The 19,735-nt window shown below is 38.3% G+C and overlaps 1 long non-coding RNA gene across 2 annotated transcripts in view; it reads left to right on the top strand.

The window, feature by feature from the left end:
• Positions 1-10,337: 10,337 nt before the first annotated feature.
• LOC107745190 (uncharacterized) overlaps positions 10,338-19,735 on the top strand; it is a 38,051-nt gene continuing 28,653 nt past the window's right edge. The window contains exon 1 of one of the 2 annotated variants that reach the window (XR_001640574.1): positions 10,338-10,497. This is a non-coding gene — a long non-coding RNA (uncharacterized LOC107745190). Of the gene's footprint in view, positions 10,498-11,167; positions 11,296-19,735 lie in introns of those variants that run through there. The other variant, XR_001640575.1, reaches the window with a different exon arrangement.

The raw sequence follows: 19,735 nt of genomic DNA, 5'->3' as shown, positions 1-19,735 counted from the left end.
ATCCGCCTATCTGGGCTGAAATGTTAAATGTCCTCGTATGGTTCTGGCTAGACAAATCACTCGCTCTGAAGAAGACAAACCTGTATGCTGTTCATGGCATTCTGAGTAACACCTGTGTACATTGTGGTAAAGTGACCTTTTAAGCTTTGATTGGCGTGTCAGGGAGCTTGTGTGGGAATGACACTTTGCTGATGTGTTCAACAACACGCCAATGTCAAGACTGTGCATGCGTGGGTGGAAAATAAGAGAAATGGCTATGTGCTTGTGTGAATGTGCATGTGTGATGTGCGAAGGCATTAATGTATGGATGCTGACGCTAATGCATGCATTTGTGTGGGTTTTGCGTGTGTGTGCGCATGCATATGCACCTATTTGATTTGCAAATACCAGCCTAGGACATGAAATAAAGAATTGAAATTATATCTGCTCTTCTGCTGTATTACCATACCATTTGTTTGGATTTGTTGTGAAGGCCTTGTAACAATACAAATATTCCAGGCTGATTTACAGGCATGAAATAGTAAAACTGCCCATAACTTCAAGGGGGCTTAAGCAAACTCATTCTTTTATTCATGACCACACAAATCACATGAAACAAGATCGGCCCCGTTTCAATCGCTCTTTGAGGCGAAGATTCTTCTTGGTCTTCAAACACGGCCTGCGAACTTGCTGCACCAAGTGGAAAATCCCCGAAACTTCTGAGCCACGTCCGCAGAAGCGTGACTGTTCAACTTTTAAACTCGCTCGCTGGAGATGCTCCAAATTATTAATGGAAGTACATTTTCTTGCCCATGGTTGTCCGGTCGTTAGTCCTGACACTTTTTCTGATTAACGAGGTGTTCGTACGTGATTAACGCCGATTTGATTGGGCTGTCAGTCTTCCAAATAGACGCCTTACCGCCACTCAACCCACGGCTGTTCCTCTCCAAATGGGTCAGTATGGACGCCTCTCACACTTCTTCATCATTACGATCCGAGTAGCCCTCAGTAAATTTCCCGCTGTCCGTATCGATACGTGCACCCATGGGACAGGAGCCCACCGCACTTTTAAAGCTTATGGCCGCGTCTTTCTGCCCGTCAGCAGCCAGAGGATACAGCGGGGTCAATGGGGCTAGACTGGAGGTCAAAGGCTGGAATGTTCACCATATTTTATGATAGACATCAATTGGAGGAACTATACTGTCAGCAATAACAGGTTGTCTTCTACAGTGCTTGTTGCGGTTTCCAGCAGGCAGTTCATTGAATGGAGTTCTGATTTCCTTAGTACTGTGTGCTAATATATGACATGGATCAGGGGTTTTCAAACTGGGACCGCAAGGGACTACTAGGGAGCCATAGAAATGTTTAGAGAAAAAGTGATAGATAGATAGATAGATAGATAGATAGACATATAGATAGATAGATAGACATATAGATAGACATATAGATAGATAGATAAAAAATAAATAATAGATAAAAATTTATATTTTGATTACAATAATTAAATAAATGAGTTTAGAAAAGGTATAAAACTAAAAACTTAGTTTAAAAGATTAAAGTTTTAAAAAATAAAGTAAATTATGATTAGTAAAATTATTAAAATGAACAAAAATGTTATTCATTTATTTGTTCATTTTAATAATATTAATACAATTCTATATATAAAAAAAAACAGTATTATAAAAACAAATATTAATACAATTCTATATATTAAAAAAAAACAGTATTATAAAAACAAACAAAAAAAAAAAATAGTATAAAAACAAACAAACAAGAGATATATTAGCAAAACAAACAAACAAATAAATAAATCAAATTGATTACTTGCTAGAACATGCTAGAATAACATAAACAAGTAATTAAATGTGTTTAGAGAAAAAAGTATGAAGTAAAAACATTTGTAAAAGGTTTTTAAAAATTAGATTAAAATAAAATAAAAAATAATTGTAAAATAAATCAATAAATGTTAAAATAAAGTAATATAGAAAATAAGTAAAATAAACAAATAAATAAATACAGTATAACAGTACAGTATTATAATGAGTAAAAGACATAGCCAATGTAACTTAATAGAAACTAAACATTTTCCAAATCATATTTAGACACATTCATAGCATACATTTTTCACAGTATAAATAGGGTCTTAACAAAAAAACTATATGCTTTGTCAATTTTAGAATGGGGGACCCTCACACAAGGATGCTCATGTTTGGGGGTCCGTGGCATATGAAAGATTGAAAACCCCTGATGTGGATAATCACATTCTGAGAGCGATTATTGTGTTATTATTTTACATGATGCATCTTATATCATGCATAGGAAGCCATAAATCAATTTATTTTAATCCAATACGTTTCCGCATGCGTTAAAATGTCATTCAGCACATACATTACACATCCAATTTCACATCTTTCTCCTCCCTTGAAGTTCAAGTAGTATTGATCCACCTCCATCTCTGTTAGCGCTCGGGTTTGAGCATGCAAGCATCGTTAGAAGCTACTTTATCAAAATGATCCTTTAACCCCGGTGGAGCTTGACCCATGTCCACCCTTTCGCAGTCATTATCCAAACAGACCTGACCCCGTGACCTCTGGGGAAAAAGTCTAGCAAGGTTTGTTATCATCTCATCTGCTTTTCAGACTTCGAGAGTCTTGTCTTGGTGCCTCGCTGATAAGATACATTTCCTTGTTACTTACTGCTATAGTTCAATTACCTCTGTTAATAAATGGATCTCTGTATCAAGACTGCTCGCTACGGCTCAAGAACATAAATTCTTAATGCAAAATTGATCCATGTCAGATTCCCTTCGGAGAATCAATCACGGGCGATCGATGCAACGCAATATGCCACTGGTCGACTAGTTTAGATGTGTATTTTATCAAACATGTGAACTTTCCTTTCCTCTGAAGCTTGAGACTTAATGCACGGCGAAAGCGGGGAGGAATACGGCCCGACGAGAGTTGATTATTGACCGTGGTACGATGTTAACAGGAGTGAGCAATGCAGCAGGACTCATCAGAAAATGAACATAGATCATACATACGCATGCAAGAAAGTGCCTCAACCTGGCTGCTGGTGGTGTATGACAGGCCTTTTGTTATCTCCAACGGATTCATTTTCTGCCAAACGCGGGAGACCGGTGACAAATACTGTCTGTGGCATGTTTTACCATGGTTCTTCACCTCACCCGTAAATACAGGCTTTCTGAGCGTCCCCAAAACCCCCGAGCTGTCATCACACCTCGGTTAGGTCTGAAATAAATTGTGTTCGACTGTGAATTTATTTGAGCTTTTGCCATATTTATTAACTGGGGAGATTCCCTATTTTCAGAGGCAGAGCAGTTTATTAATTCAGAAAAACTTCACAACCCTTAAATCAGGCGGATGTCAAAAGCATTTCCTCTAGCATTTCTCCCTGCCCTTGTGATTGAAGCCTTTCACCCCTGTTAGCCTACACCAAGAGCTTTGGGAAAGTTGTTATCCAGTGGATTTCATAAGATGTTCTCCGGTCTTGTACCATTGACTCGGACTCAAGTATTTTTTTCCCTAATGGATTTATGTGCCACATAAATTCAGCGCATTACCCTCTGCCCGTGGCAAGTGTTCCCTACATTGCTGGGGTGCCTCTTTTTTTTATATAAAATCCATATCACGTTTTTGGGACCATAAATTACCTATTGACTACCTTATTATGCTTATTCGATTTGCTGTGATCAAGAGGGTTATTGAGGTGTCAGGCCCGAGTGCCAGGGTTGATAGAGCCTGTCTGGATGCCAGACGCTGCCAGGGAGAGCGCAGAAGCCCAAGCGCTACCTGAGTGAGTCTGAGGCCTCATGTAATCGAGGAAGTTGATAGTACTAATGGAGGGAGCGGGGGCTTCGTTGAATGCCAAACTTGCACTCATCTGCAGATACACTCTTATGGAGATGTATCAAAGAATAAATTTAAAGATAGTCTTCCGGTCTAGACTGCATGGGCACATTGGCTGCGGTTGGCATTACTGGGTTAGTAAAGATGCTTCTGCACGTTGGACTAAGAATGGCACCAGTGCATGGCGCTGTGGATATAGTCAATGGCTGTGCTGGAAATTAATCTTGACAGGTTAGTTCACCCAAAGATGAAAATTCTGTTATCATTTACTTACCAAGTTGTTCCAAACCTGAATGAGATTCTTTCTTGAACACTTTTTTTTTCCCTCCACGGAAGTCAATAGGGACCAGCAACTGTTTAAACGATCCATGTCAGAGTTTATGTGTGGATAATTATATATTTAAGATAATTTTATATTTCATTTATTTCAATATGTTTTAACACTGAATTTGAAATTATTACTCTGAGAAATAATGAGCTTAATTTTTTTTCTCCAGGTTGCATCTAATAAGGAAAAGATAGTTATATCTATCTAGTATATATATATATATATATATATATATAAATAAAAGGAACTGGCTTTCTGACAAATCTGCCATTATAAAGTTTGAAATTTATAAAGATTTATTTTTCTTAATTTTACAAAGCAAATTTTACTGCCTATTGTTTTTACCAGCCGTTTACTGTAGGTGTGCATTGCCTAAAAAATTGACTAAAGTTTTTGTTGCCTTTTAATGCCTAAAAAAGAGCTGTTTCACTATTGCCACCAATGCTTTGAAAGTCTTAACTTAAATAATAATAATAATAATAATAATAATAAAATAAAAAATATATATAAATCTCTGCAAGTAACTTGTAATTTTATGTTTCAGCCATAGATGGCGATATAGTGTCCAAAATCCAAAGGGGTATGTCACCAAAAAATGAAAATTTTGTCATCATTTACTCACCCTCATCTTGTTCAACACCTTTATACATTTCTTTCTTCTGTGGAACACAAAAGAAGGATGTTGGCAATCAGTTTCTGTTCCCATTGACTTCCATTGTCTTTTCATCCATACAATTTAAGTCAGTGGGAACCGAAACTGTTTGGTGCCAACATTCTTTAAAATATCCTCATATGTTCCACAAAAGAAAGTCATACAGGTTTGAAACAACATGATGGTGAGTAATTAATGGTGAAATTTTAAATATTGGGTGGACTATCGTTTAAAACCAAGCAAAAAATATTTGAACAAAAGGTCCTGAGAATGCACTTTCAAAATTATGCATTTTATTCATTTACGCAAAAGGTTTACTGGGATCTCTTATCCTTAATGATGTTTTAAAGTCTCTTAATCAGCTGACGTAAGAACTCATGAGATATGCATTTCTCTAAATTAAGATCATTCATTAAACCAGGACTCTTACTGTTTTTGTGTTTAGCCATTTGAAAGAAACATGAAGAGGCTAAATGGGAAAACAACATGTTCACCTCATTTCATCTCTTCATTTTTAATTTAATGTGGCATCAAGCTCGCTTACGGTGTCTTAAATTCAGGTTTCATTACCCTGGAACCATGCGGTTCCTCTCGCAGCAACCAGCGGCTGCAAAACTTCATTACCAATATGCTCCACAAATATGCTTTCTACATGCTCGTTTAGAAATGAGCGAGCTCGGTCATTTAGCAGACCGCCGTGTGTTGTAATGGAGTTTTCAGAGAGAGAGAGAGAAGGGTAGAAACTGGAAAAGAGAAGGAAAATGCACGAGAGGTACAGACGGTGAGTGTTGAGGAGGGACCGCAGGAAGTCGTTAGACAGGCCTGTTAATTGAGTCAGTGAGATGGAGCGTGGAGTGTGTTTGTCTGAGGACCAGACGACCTTCAGCACAGACATGGGCATTAATTAGCGCTCTGTGCACAGGTGAACTCCTCCAATCCAAATGAGGAGGACAGGCCCATCTTTTCAGGTTTAATGCGGTTTCCAGCGATAATAAAGTCTTCAACATCCTCCCTTTGTAAAGTCTTTCGTTTATGGATAAAGTTGTGACTGAATACAAACACGGAAGACCGTTAACTTTTTCTTATCTTTTACTTTAACTGTTTTTCTCTCTGTATCTCATTAACAGCATCGATTTGAACCCTCTGGGTCTCGTTTTGGCTGTGATAACGTTGATGTGTCTGTCCTCTGCCTTATCCCAGATGTAAACGATGATTTTTCAGTGATACGGATGCCAGATTTTCTCTCGCACACAGTAATAGCGCAGCAAAACAGAGCGAGAGCTTAGATCTGTGTTTGCATTTTTTATCATCACCTGTCTGATTCCCTTTGAGTGCCGATGACAAATCCATGGCTCTCTATTCAGCCTCAACTGGCTGTTTATTTATTTATTTATTCCAGGAAAAGCTTCAAAAGCAACGTTGTGAACAGATTTAACTAAAAAAAGACACAAAGCCACTGATTTGACAGCAATCAAAAAATCTAAAGGTTTTTAGTAGCACTGCTGAGCAAAATGGGAGTTCAAAAATGGAAGTTGCGAGCTGGAAAATTAAAAGATCCCAAGTAGAAGAGAATTAGAGTTGACAAAGAGAACTTCTTTTTAAGTATATAAAGTAGGTGACACCATTGCTGTGTCTGTGAGATTTGTATTCAACTATTAATGCCAATTCACAGTTAAACCTTTAATATTTCTTTTTACTCAGACTCCATTTATGGTCATATATGCATAGGAAAAAATAGGAACACCAAACTCATCTTGGTCAAAACAAGGTTCTGACCTTTAAAACAATGAGGCGGCTGCAGGGTTCAGTCGACACTTGACCCATCACAAAAAGAGGTCAAAAGGCCCTAAGGTTACTCAAATGGCAGAGGTTTGATTTGTTGAATGTGTACCTTTTGGATGAGCTGCAATTTAACGGAGAAAAAAAAACATGGCTAAATGTCATTTGTGTGAACACGGCGTGTGGCATGGCAGTATTTACCGCAGGGAGCCTTGCAGATAAAGTTCAATATGCAGGGTGGCTGTTCCGGTCCAGTGTGTTAAATTTAAGGCGTTTCTGATTGCTGTCAGATTGTGTGGTTCAGCCTGCCAATTCATAAACACATAGCAAAGAAGATCCGGGTGGAAAATTTAGCTGTCATATACATACATCAGATATCCAGTCAATGAAAGGTGGATTCATTTATTTGCCTTTTTAAGTGTTCATATAGATAGTAATATCCTTATTTTTAGCAGACACTAAGTAGTTAACAGTTAAAGTAATGCATGACCTAATTATCCTCAGAGACTATGATCACATCTCAAAGTATTGAAATATGAGAGTCTATTGCTTTTTCTCTCTCTGTATCCTGGTGTCTCTCTCACTGACTCATCTGTCTTTTTAAGACCCCATTAAATGTATTTTTTCCCCTTTGAAGAGAAGGTTTGAAAAAGTACGTTTAAATGATTAATTATAAATTATTAATTGTTGTTCAGATGTATGTTAAATATAATAGTAAAATTAATATGATAATATAAAAAGTTAATATAATAAGAGACAGATATAGATTTCTTCTTCTTATTATTTAATCTTATATATATATATATAGGTTTAAGCTTTCAAATTATACATAGTTTTTCAACATTACTTTAGGTTTAGACTAAGATATTACTGATATATATATATATATACTGTATATATACAGTATATATATATATAAAACAGTAATATCTTAGTCTAAACCTAAAGTAATGTTGAAAAACTATGTATAATTTGAAAGCTTAAACCCTCTAATTTGCATATTTGGTGACTGATTTTCAATATATTTTACAACACACCCGTGATTTATTCATTTGTGACAAGAGTACTCATCAGAGTCAGTAAGCAAATTCTGACCTTTATTTTGAAACCGCGATGCACATGTAAAATCATGAAAAATCTGTAAAAAACCTGTAATTTTCATGCAAATAGTTCAAAAGATAACATCCATTCAATTTAAAAAAAAAAAAAAAAAAACTGAATGGCTTTATTTCCCTCTCAACCGCCGCCAATGGTCCGCCTGCCACTACCAGCGCCTGGCTCTTCTGCGCTGCCCAAACTTCTGATGGCCGTGGGATTTATCGCCATGGTGTAACTGCGTCTTTAACAAGTGCCGCAGCATTTGGATCCGAAGGGAATGTTGCGCTGAATCTAACTGGCTTTTGGAGTCTTTTTAAAAGGAGGATGTTTGGAAGATGATCGAGGAACGTGATGTTTTATGTGGTTGGCGGATTATGTGGCAGATGGGGGAAAAAATGAAAATAACTTATCTTGCCAGTGCTGTGTTCTCATATTTCACAGTATTGACCATTTTTTACTCTTAAAATGTTGTTGCAAGTCATTGATTCTACAATGAGAGGGAAATCATGTACAAATTGTTGTACAAATAGTTGTACAAATATTATTTTAATTATAATTATGTTTTAGGTACTCACTGACATAAAAAAAAACTGTGATTATGATTTCCATTACTTGAAGTAATATAGATATGTAAAATGATCTCTTTAAGTCTTGAAAAAAGAATGATTAAATAGCAACTACATATTCTATAATAAATATACATTTTTCTGCTTATATGCTGCTATAAAATAATGTAAGCAACAATTAGATTGCTTATGTTAACATTATTTAGCAATAGTTTACATGAACCAAAAATTAGAAATGTTACTTTCTACCGATACAAATATTATAGGTATTATATTATCATATTAAAAATGGTATTGCTCATTATTAGTTTGTTAAAAGTAATTTGTAGAATTGTATTGTAAAATATTACCCAAAATATGAATCTTTAAATGTTACCATATAAATATTTATTGACATTTTTTAAATATAATATAAAATATACATTTTAACACTAGAACTACCAAGACGGTCATTTTGACCATTTTGCAATGTAATAACTTTGTTGAAATAAAACCCATATATAGCTCTAGTACCCTGACTTTTCCCAAATGTGTGTATATTTTATTCTAACATGGTTATTTTATTAAAATTACAAAACACAAAAGAGTTCTGAGTATTTCTACCTAGAATGGCCATAATGGTCAATTTGACTGCATGCATTACAGACAGAGTGTACCGCATATCATTTCAGTGATTGTTTGAGATGGTCCTCACTGCAGAACACAAGATCCAGAGGGTGAGGTTGGATCCAGATCCAACTCCTCCCACCTTACATATACCTAAACCTACCCGTCTCCACCCCCTGATCCCTAAACCCACCCATCTCCTTCCCTAACCCTCCCCATCTCCACCCCTAAACCCACCCATCTCCACCCCTAAACCTACCATCTCCACCCCCTAGATGTGGATCCAACCCCGCCCCCTGGATCTTTGTTCTGCAGTGAGGGGCTACTGGATTGTTTCGTTTCTCCGCCATTGAAGAAGCACGTCACTGTTGTCTAGCAACTTTCTAGTTGTTATTTTTTTTATGCTATTGCTAAGATAAAACTTAGCTTTACCTTTGAAATGTCAGCAAGAAAGAAAGAGCTTGGCTGCCACTGAGGTTTTAGACTTGCTTCAGAGTCTTGATGATGCTGGTGATGCATCGGATTGTTTTTAACGATTCGTGTGAGCCAAACATTTCCAATAACTCCAGAGCGTTGTAAAGTCCAAAAGTCAAAATGTATTGAAAAAAGATATATGTAATCATTAAAAAAATTCTCAACATGTTTTTATCTAACTAAATATTCTGCTTCAATCCATGTGTCGCCATTTAGACTTTCAAAAACATCCCCTAACCAATCTCTTGAAAGTGCATATCAATAGCATGATTTTCTGTCTATCTGGTGTGCTATTTATACACAAAAATTACCTTTAGCGTGCATATGATGCACACGTGTTTGACGTGCATATAATATGCACTTTTCGCATGCATATGATAAGCAATTTGTTGGAGTGGATATGATGTGCCTGTCTGCGTTCTCTTGGCTCTCCATGCTCCATTTAATCAATATCGCCCGATTTATTCAAATTGAGGATTTTGTTTGAGGATTTTGACATTTATCATCATAAAGTATGATGACAGACATTTAAAGCTTTATTCTAAAACCTCAACAGAAACTTAGAATGTAAATATGACATGTCAAAATCGCCATTCTGTGCAGTCTAGTACGAACGGTCAAAATGACCGCTATGGCCATTCTAGCAGTTATAGAATTACAGTAGTTCTAGTGTTAATTTATAAATAAAATTAAAATAAAAAATCACATGACTGCCTACCTGACTAGGCCTGTTTTTATCTGAGAATGAATAATTATTGGTTAAATATGTATCCTGAAATTGATTTGCATCAAATATAATATGCAAGTGCAATGAAACTTCAATTATTAACGGGCAACTTTGTTTAGTACTAGTTAAATCAAACGCTGATTTTCTGTTAATTCTAGGCGTTGTGTAGGCTAGACGATAACCTGGTTGGGTCATGTGACCAGTCAGGTGGTTGAAGTGCTACATAAAGTAGGAAGTTTGAATGTTTGGTACTGCAAACAGCCAGTCCTCCAGGCAAGGCCAAACCACACAGCAACTGAGTTGGAATATCTTTTTTTTGTTTGTTTTTTGGGGATATTTTTGTGACACCGCTTACCCAAATTAAACCTAAAAGAAGCATAATCACCAGGATAAAAGAAACATCACAAACATCAACAACCGTGAGTCCAAAAACAAAAAAAACAAGCATATTTTCTGTTCCTTTCTCTTGCAGGCCAGTCGATCAACAAAGTCATTTTATACTTTTATATTGTGGCCTTATTTTCCTGTTTATTTCCACAGCTGGACCAAGTTGAATGTTATTTCATGTATACAGTAAAGCAGTGACCCTAAAGTGTATTTGGACAATTTGGTCAATCAGTCCACAATTTTATGGCAACCGTAAAGTGTTCAAATGCTAAGGCGAACATTATATTTACTGTTCATTTCATCATTTGAAACCTAACAAACTTTGCTTTGAATGTGTGTTTGTGGTTTGATATTTTGGTAAATGATGAAGTCTAAAGTTAAGTTAAAAGTTTAAAGTTAAACTTAAGCATCCAAATATTTTTTGGGGCCACTATATTGTTTTCAGGTTCAAGGAAAAGACAAACAGGATGAATTTGAATGACCTACAACATGCGCTTATTGTTTGTTACTGTTTGTTTTTCGATTTTTCCAGGAAATATATGCTGTGTACCTGGCTCAAAGATGTAACATTAAGGGAGACGACAAGGTACAACCTATCACAAAGAAAAAGAGACCAAAACACCCAAACCAACACAACTCAATCCTAACAGTACATATATTATATTGCAGGTTTGTAAACAATGTGGCAGCGTCTAGATTTCTCTTCCAGCTATGCCATTCAGGGATCTAGAGATATAGTCTGTATTTTACCATGGATTTGATGTCTTATTCATGTAGTCTAGCTGGTGAAGCCATGCAGTGCTAGCTTTTTCAGTACAATCCTCTTCCAGGTATTCAGCATTTCTTTTTTTCTTCTGTAAGATGACACACACTGAGGATATTGTTTTTGTGATGATACCAGGTGTCACAGCGAGCTCCGTTGACAAAGATTTGTGTGTTGTTTATGGCATTAAGGTGTCAGGTGGTGGGGAATATCACTGCTCGCTGTCTCACACACACACACTTTTGCCAGTGCTACCTGTAGGACAGTGAAGAGATGGATTATAATTATGCCTGTCAATTTAATGCATTAAATTAGTGTGATTTATAAAAAAAATATGCAATTAATCAAGCCCCTTGATCTATATGTTAATAATCCTACTATTAAAAAAAAATCTTAATCTTAACCTTCATGTTTTCAACTGAAGTCGATCATTAGACCAGTGACAGTGTTCTGTTTAATGATATGCATTTAAAACAAATAATTTATTGACTTTAAAAAGTGCTTATTGCAATTCAATGATTTTGACTGCCAATTTAATTTAATATTGTAAATTATCTTCATTTGCAGGCTTTTCTTAAAAGATTTCATTTGGTTGATTAATTGGCATATATAATTTCTATCTTTTTTTTTTTCATTGATTGACATCTCTAATTGTAATTTGTCCAGTTAGATCATCCACTTTCAAAAGGTATATCCTATGTGAATTTTTATCCCATAAGATGTAATCATATAATTGCTCTACCTCATAACAAAAAGAAACATTGACCAAAGCTCTTATTATGACAGTATATGAAAGCCATTGTGTATATTGATTTACAAAATCCATTAAGACTGAACGAATCAGTGAGGCATGAGCTTTATTGTTCCCATCTGGGGACAAGTCATTGTTTGAATTTCAGTTTGGCCATATGCAACTTTTCAATAAGCCCTCGGCTGCTTTGTGAAACCACTTTGTTTCCGATGCTCCGTTTGCCAGTTTTATAGTGACGTATGTGGACCGTTCTTTTGTAGAATTAAAATTCATAAGCCGGGATACTCAAGGCTAATAGCCGTTGTCACAGCAGTTATTTCCTGCGTTGGAAGTTGCACCACTCTGATTGCAGCGAATTCTAATTGGAATGTTAATCGTGAGCCAGATGGTAGCAATGCTAGATAATTATTAGTATTATTATTATTATTTCAGTGCTGCATAACAGTCATACATACAAAGACAAACAACCAAATTGGGTCCGTGCGAGAAGTGGGCGCAGGGTTTGGATTATTGAGACGGAGAAGAAAATAGATTATCCAGTATCTTGTGAAGCAGTTGCCCAAGCTCAGAAACTAGTTACAAAAGAGCCAGATTGCCATCGGGTGATATATTTTGACTGTTCTCCATGCTACTTCCAGCGCCTGAAGCACATTTCATGGTGAGCCATCAAGAGTCAGGCCTCGCTGGAACTAGACTCTCCATATAGTTTGTCGTCTGTCTTTCTTTAATGTTTCAGCATTTTGCTGTAACGAACGCTGCTGCTACACACATGCGCTTTTGATAACCTACATTGGCCAAATTTCTGTGTAAATTTTTTAAGAGGTTTAGTCGTGCGGTGCTGGTGAGGCATTCCTGGCACTGCTGCCACTGTTGGCACTGTCTTCCCAAGGCTTATTCACTCCATTTCCCTTTATATCTTTCCCTCTCGCTGTCCTTCATTTCGTGTTTTGCCTTACCGAACTTCCTTGCTTATCACAACACTGCACCCCGCTTCTGTTCGGACCGAGTTATCCAGGGGGTTCTTGTCTGGGGCGATAAGCCGTTAGGCTCACCCCTACATGGATCCAAGGGCCCCGTCTCTCTGTGTTTCCCCTGACGTTCTATCACTACGCTTTCCACTTCTCCTCCGTCTATCTGTCATCCTCCAAATGGCTCATCTCCTTCTCTTTTGTTCTCGAATGCAGAAATAAAGAGGTAAAATGTATTTGCGAAACAGACCCATCTACAAACAGTTTAAGCAAATAGGCTCCCGGGAAGGCTTGACATAGACGACACTAGCGCTAACTGGCATTCTGCCTCAAGATTTACGCTGTTCTTTGAGTTAATGTTACACCAGAGCTTATGCCCATTATATTAGCATCATAGGCGCTCCTAAGTATTGGAGCGCCAAGAGTTTTTATAACATTTCTATTTTCCCATCCTAAGATTGTAATTTTCCATCTTGGGCTTTGGTAAGGCAATAATTAGCAGCTTATGCAAATAAGCCTTAATTTATCAGACAATCGCTGTTATTTAAATTCACAGAGCATGCTCAGAAAGACTATTCCTCTTTTCATTGGCTGTGGTATTGACTTTGTCCTCGCATCACAAGGCCTTGGCTTTTTACGGCATTAGTTTTGTCACCATACACATTATGCTTTTGAAAACAATAGCTTGTGATTTGATTGTAAAAAATGACAAAAAGCCATTTATGGTACGCTCAGGCAGTCCTGAGGTGAGAAGTAAAGTACAATGATGTGAACAAATGCACCTTACGTAATCTTTCCAGTCTTTAGCATGCTGCTAAGGCTCACGGTGCTGTACAGGTGCTGAGAAGCCCTATTGAAGAGTCTGTACAGCTGTTCAGTGGCCTTCAGCTTTGCAGTCGTAACACAAAAGCACATGCCACGCATGTACCAAACCTTATACCAGTGTTTTGAATTAATTTATTGATGATTGGTTCACAGTGGACCATTTGAAATGAAAGCGTTTTGGTTTTGCATGCAGTCAATGGCTCAGGTGTTGCTGTGGAGAGGCGGCTGAACTTGTGCCGAGTTGCCACAAAAGTTTGCCTGCAGCCCCAGTTTGTCTTGATTAAGGTGGTTTTCGTGTCTCTCTCAGGATCAGATTTATCTTTCTCCATTTCAGTTTTACAGCATGTTTGCATTAGGAACAGATGCTCTTTTTCACTCAGCGAGGCTGTAATTAGGCCGCCATGTTGCTTCGAATTTTGCAAGAGAGGTGACGATCCAAAAAAGAAACGTATGCTTTTGTGTGAATTGAGGTGTGATAGTGTGTTTGAAGATTGGATGCAATTGCACATTTAAAGGTTCAGCTACTGTTCAAGGTTCTGTGTAATTTCAGAGTATTAATTAGCCATGTTCAATTAAAAATAATGGATAAATCAGGGCATTATGGTGTGTATTACAGATAAGAGTGAGGAGTTTAAAGTTTCTGGTTACGATTCCACTTAATAGTTATGGTTCCTTAATGATTCACTTAATGATTCTTTTAGTACTAATACTTTTAAGCAACCAAGCAAATGTACTGCTATATAGTAAAGATAAGTACTATTCTGTAAACACATTCAGTAAATAATATTTACCATTTAAATTATATATGTACCATTTTAAAATGCCAAAAATTAATAATAAATAAATCCAATTTAAAATATTGCTGACAACAACATCACGTTTCACCTGTATTTTGAATTGTTTGCATTAAGGTGTTTTAGGGTTAAAATAAATGTCTATAGACATAACGGATGTCCTGACAGAATAGACGTTTTTCTACGGATTGTTTGCTTGCAGTGTAATATTGGCTTTAAATAAACTCTATTTGAAACTGAGATTTTGACGGACATCTTTTTTTGACTGATGATGATGCTAGCATTATGATGTGCAGAATACAGTCAATCTCAAAATGATTTTATATAATGCAAGCACATCTGTACCCTTCAGTTTATTACACAAAAAGCTGGTTAGTCTCTCACTCTGTATAATGCATGAAGTTGGCAAGTGCATGTGTGTTATTAATCAGCCAGTATCCAAGAGGGCTATCTTGGATGCAAGATGAAAAAAAAAAATGTAATGCATATATACAGTGTAGTATTTGAATTATGTGATTATATGTGCACAGTTAGTGAAAGCAAATGAGAACTAAATTTGAAGTCACATTTGGATTTTGATTGCAGTATTCTAATCTCTCTAGTGTTCAGTGTGAATTTTGGTGGTTTGTCATTTTGAATGACTTATTAAAAAAAGAATCAGGTCACAGTCATTCATTTGCGAATTGGACTGCACAGGTTGCGCTGTGTTTGTTGCTTGCTGCAACAAGCAAGAATGATACAACAGAAAGAGGCAATGTTGTTGCTTATTGTCTTTTATATTATTTTATGGTGCTCAGGCTTTCTCTCTCTCTCTCATCACATTCAATTGAGACAGCAAGCTCACAACTCTGCTAAAACAATTTCTTTTTCCGTGGCACTGTGGATTCAATAGCGGCACAGTGACTGCTGAATTGAAGTGTGGAAAACACTGTCAGGTTTTATCAGTTCTGTCATTACATCTGCCTTGGCAAAAGAATGCAGACATTCAAGATTCTTTAACAGAGCGAAATGTCTTAAATTGTTTGGTTCCAATATTTTTTTTCAATAAGAACTGATTCCCAACCCAAGTGTGCAGATCTTTATAACTGCTGTGTGAATCTGTAAATGAATGTTCATGTCTATTTGTACAACCTTACTATTGTGTCCCTCAAGCACTTGGATGGGTGCCTAGTCACTGACATTTAAAAAGAAGCAGCTGAAGAGAAACTTCTTTTGCCTCTCAGGGAATCATTTAGCCATTGAGTTTCTTCATACTTAAACAGATATGATGAGAAATGTTCTTCAGGATGAAGAAAGTGTGAGCTAAGCAGAAAGATTGAGTGCCATATTTATTCTTTATGTAAGATTTGACTGTGATGAAAGGGTACCATCAGAATATGTATTTTTCTATTCATATAGCAAAGAGCCTAGCATTGTACTTGGAATGTAATTCAAGACATTTTGATTGACATAAAATGATTTATAGTTCCACTGCAGTGGTTGAAAGAGGAAGGTCATCTAGTGCTCATCATAAATCGAGACTTATTCATGTAGATAACAGGAAATGTTTTCATATGTCATTGTTTGCTGTTACTGTCAGCCGAGTCGTTACTAATGGCACTGCAGCTGCTACAGACGTTATTTATATGCTCTGTATGAATCCAAATGACGATAAATCTCACGCATGTCTCTCACACCCTAAAACCCCAAGCCCAGTGTGCATTCGCCCTCTGACAGAAGCTTGGCAAAAAATAACAGTCTTTAGCGTAAGCGTTTTGCAAGTGTGTGTGTGTGTTCGAGAGTTTCAGGCAATGTTCATTTGCATGAGCCCCCTGAGGACGTTTAATGCTACTAACTTTCCCCAAGCCGAGAACCAGCATGTTTAGGCAAACCTGCTGACTATTGCAGTGTCCAACATCACTCCTTCTCCCCCTACTCTTATCTCCAAGAGTCTCTCTCTTGCACTCCCTCTCTCTCTTGCTCTCTCTCTCAGAGTTGAAGCAGAGAGTGTTATTAGTCTTTAAAGAGACTCTCTGGCTTCCGCTGCCTCAACGTCTGTTATGATCAGAGCTCCAGGATTAGTGCTGTCACCACATTGCATCTCTCTGCCGTCCTGCCCTCGCTCTTCCTCTCTCCTGGCGCATCCCTTGTGACCCACGGTGCATGTTACGCTATTATTTCCTCCCCACCTCCTTTCCCTCTCTGGAAACTCCTCCACATAGACGAACACACGCTGTGGAGCTTTTTGGAGTGCAAAGCGGGAAAACAAGAAGGAGCGTGTGGGAGATTTCTCACTGTGGACTGGGACAGATCCACTACTGCAGGGAAAACAGCGGACGGCTTTGGACAGCGGTGGCAGCAGCGAGAGGGAGCGTGTGTGTGCATGCATCCATGCGCATGTTTCGAGGGAAGACTGAGCTGCGCTGTGCTTCTCACACGCTCATTCTCTCACTCTCGGATGATGAAGGCTCTCGATCGCGTATGATGGAGCTTGACTGAGAAGCAGGGCTCACTCTCACACGTGCGCTCTTAGGCGGGCAGAGCTCGGGAGCTCTCGGCAGCGTGGTGGAGGCACACGCACACTTCACGCTTGCTTCTGGACTGTGACCGATGACCGGACATACGAGCCAGGTTCCGTGCGCCCCTCGTGCTCCAGCGGGCATAAATACGGGCAGGTGAAGGACCTTCACCTTCGACCCCTGAGACCTGAGATGTTCCTCCTCTCTCCTGTGAGACTCACTTTGTTTCTGCTGGTCTTCCTGGACGTTCCCCATCCGTCCCTTCAGGGCAGGAATAAGGGCAGATGGAACAAGGGGGGTAAGTTTCGAACAGACTCTTTCACCTCAGGAATTCAGCGCTTGTTGTACTCTCAGGTCTTTACTGTTTGTCCGGCTGGTTGGGGATTTGATCTGAAAGTGTCCGGCAGCGATCAGAGCATTGTAAGTCCACTCGGGAGATTCTTCTGAACAACCCTTGTGTAGAACTTTATTTTATTGTTCAAATTTATTATTAAATGCCAGATCATGAGTTTATATAGTTGGGCTTGTTGTAGTTGGCTTCCTTACAGAATGTAGTTGAGGTGCTCTGAAACTTGATGAATGACATTGCTATCATGCATCACAATAAAGTTTTTTCTTCTTGCCCCCTCAGCACTATGTTCCGTTGTGTGTGCAGACACTACTCAGCTAAAAGCTTTCCTACCACACTGATAGAATTTCACTTCCTCTGCGCTCTTCAGTAGGAGGTTATTGGGCTCGAAAAAGCTGTCAAAGTAGACGGTGAGGGAAGGAAAACCCCTTGAGAATTTGGAGTCCTTGTGACCATGTGTGGGGGAACTCTGATTCTGTGTGTGCGGCTGTGCTAAACCATAACCCTTGTTTCCAGTGCTGTGATTGTGTTATAAAGTCCTGTTTTACCAGGCTGAAGAGAAGTGTTAATAATTCAAAGCAGACCCCATTCTATGGGAGAACTGCTCTCCCCCTTCTCAGGCAGCATCTAATCCCTTTTGTGGGATTAAAGGAAGAGCGGTAATCTTAGCAGCTGCTCCTGGCGAAGACTCGCTGTTGCTCATCCAAAGCCCATGGGTGTCGCAAGCGCTACAGACTCTCGTCTTCAAAGAGTCACCGGTCCTGCGAGTCTCCCCCATAACTGCTCTGCAGTGGCTGTTCCTCATCTCCCCTGTTGAATTGGCATGCTCGACTCCAGTCTTCATTCCTACGCACACCTGCCTTGCCACCCCCCACCCACCCTAGTTTGTTTTGCACAGAGATGGAGCTGGTGGGTGTATTCTTCTGGCTCTTCTGATTTAGCAGGTGTCAGATGGACTTAAAAGCTGACTCACGTCTTGTTGAGTGTTATCTGTTTGAAAGCTTGGTAATCTGACTCAAGGGTTGGTCAGACAGATTTCTGTTTACACTATGTCGTAGTTAGGCAATGTATAAAGAGAAGGTCTGTCATCATTCCAAACCCATTTGACTTTCTTTCTTCTGTGAAACGTGACAGGAGGTATTTATTGGAATGTCCATGCTGCTTTTTCGCAAATGGCAGCCATTGTCACAATTACATTTTATAATATGGAAATGGGCAGATAACTCTTTTGCATGTTTTGCAGAAGAAAAGCCCTGCTTGTTTGGAATGACATGGTGTATGCTGAAATAACCTTTAAATCCAAAACTGAATACATTTATTAAAAGCAGTGCCATTTAATTTCATTTTAATTAGTGATAATACATTACAACCGTCTACTCACACCTTGGCAATATAATCGCCATTGGCTAGTAAATTTTTTTGTTTACTCGCCAGACTGATATACTATTTTACAAACACACACACACACACACACGCACGCGTGACGGTAATAGATGAGCGCCAGCCAACGAGAGCTGTTCGCGCATTAGCTCCGCCCACTGTCGAGAAACCGGCATATCTTCTGCCTGTTCTTAAAAGCTGAATAATTCAAGAGTAAGATTTAGTCGCATATGCGAGTGATTTACTCGCAATGTAGAGGGTTGCATTAGGAGGCTGATCTCTGTCTGTGTTTTGTAAATATCAGGGATGTTGTCCTTGAGTGGAAAGCATGTTGCCATCTGTAATCTGAACTCCCTCTCCCTAGTTTTAGCCCATTTTGGTTTGAAATGGAAAACAAGACACAGTATTAGCCTATACTTTCTAAATAGTATAATCCGTGGTTCAGGGGGAAGTAAATAAATGTGATATGCCTATAATCTTTGGCCTCTGGTGAGATAGAGGCTTCCCATGGAGCAATTAGGGCACGGTCAGAACAGCTGTGTGAATTCAGCTCCAGCTTTCCTCTTTGTAAAGATGACACCGCACGCCCAATTACCTCTTCATGACACACTTGAAAAGGTGTAATTTTACCTGTGGATTCGATAAGATCAGCCTATCATGGACAAGTATTTGTTGTTGTACTGTTATTACGAGCGCTTGGAACAATCCCTAGTGCTAGTTTGCTCTGTGTGTGATAGTATTTTCCCGGTAACAGTGGTTGCTGTCTTTTTTTTTTTAATGATGTAAAAAGTAATTTTTACATCAGCATAATTATAGCCCAGTGCTTTGGCAGGTTTATTTACATTTTTCATTTCACTTACGCTTTGCATTTCTGATTTTGTCACGCATTTATGGGAAAAAAAACACACCACTAGCAATGCAAATTCAGCTTAATTTCTCCTT

Source organism: Sinocyclocheilus rhinocerous, unplaced genomic scaffold (genome assembly GCF_001515625.1).
Source record: "Sinocyclocheilus rhinocerous isolate Xijiao unplaced genomic scaffold, SAMN03320098_v1.1 scaffold257, whole genome shotgun sequence".
In the NCBI taxonomy this organism is placed as follows: domain Eukaryota; kingdom Metazoa; phylum Chordata; class Actinopteri; order Cypriniformes; family Cyprinidae; genus Sinocyclocheilus; species Sinocyclocheilus rhinocerous.
This window is presented reverse-complemented; position numbering and strand designations above follow the sequence as displayed.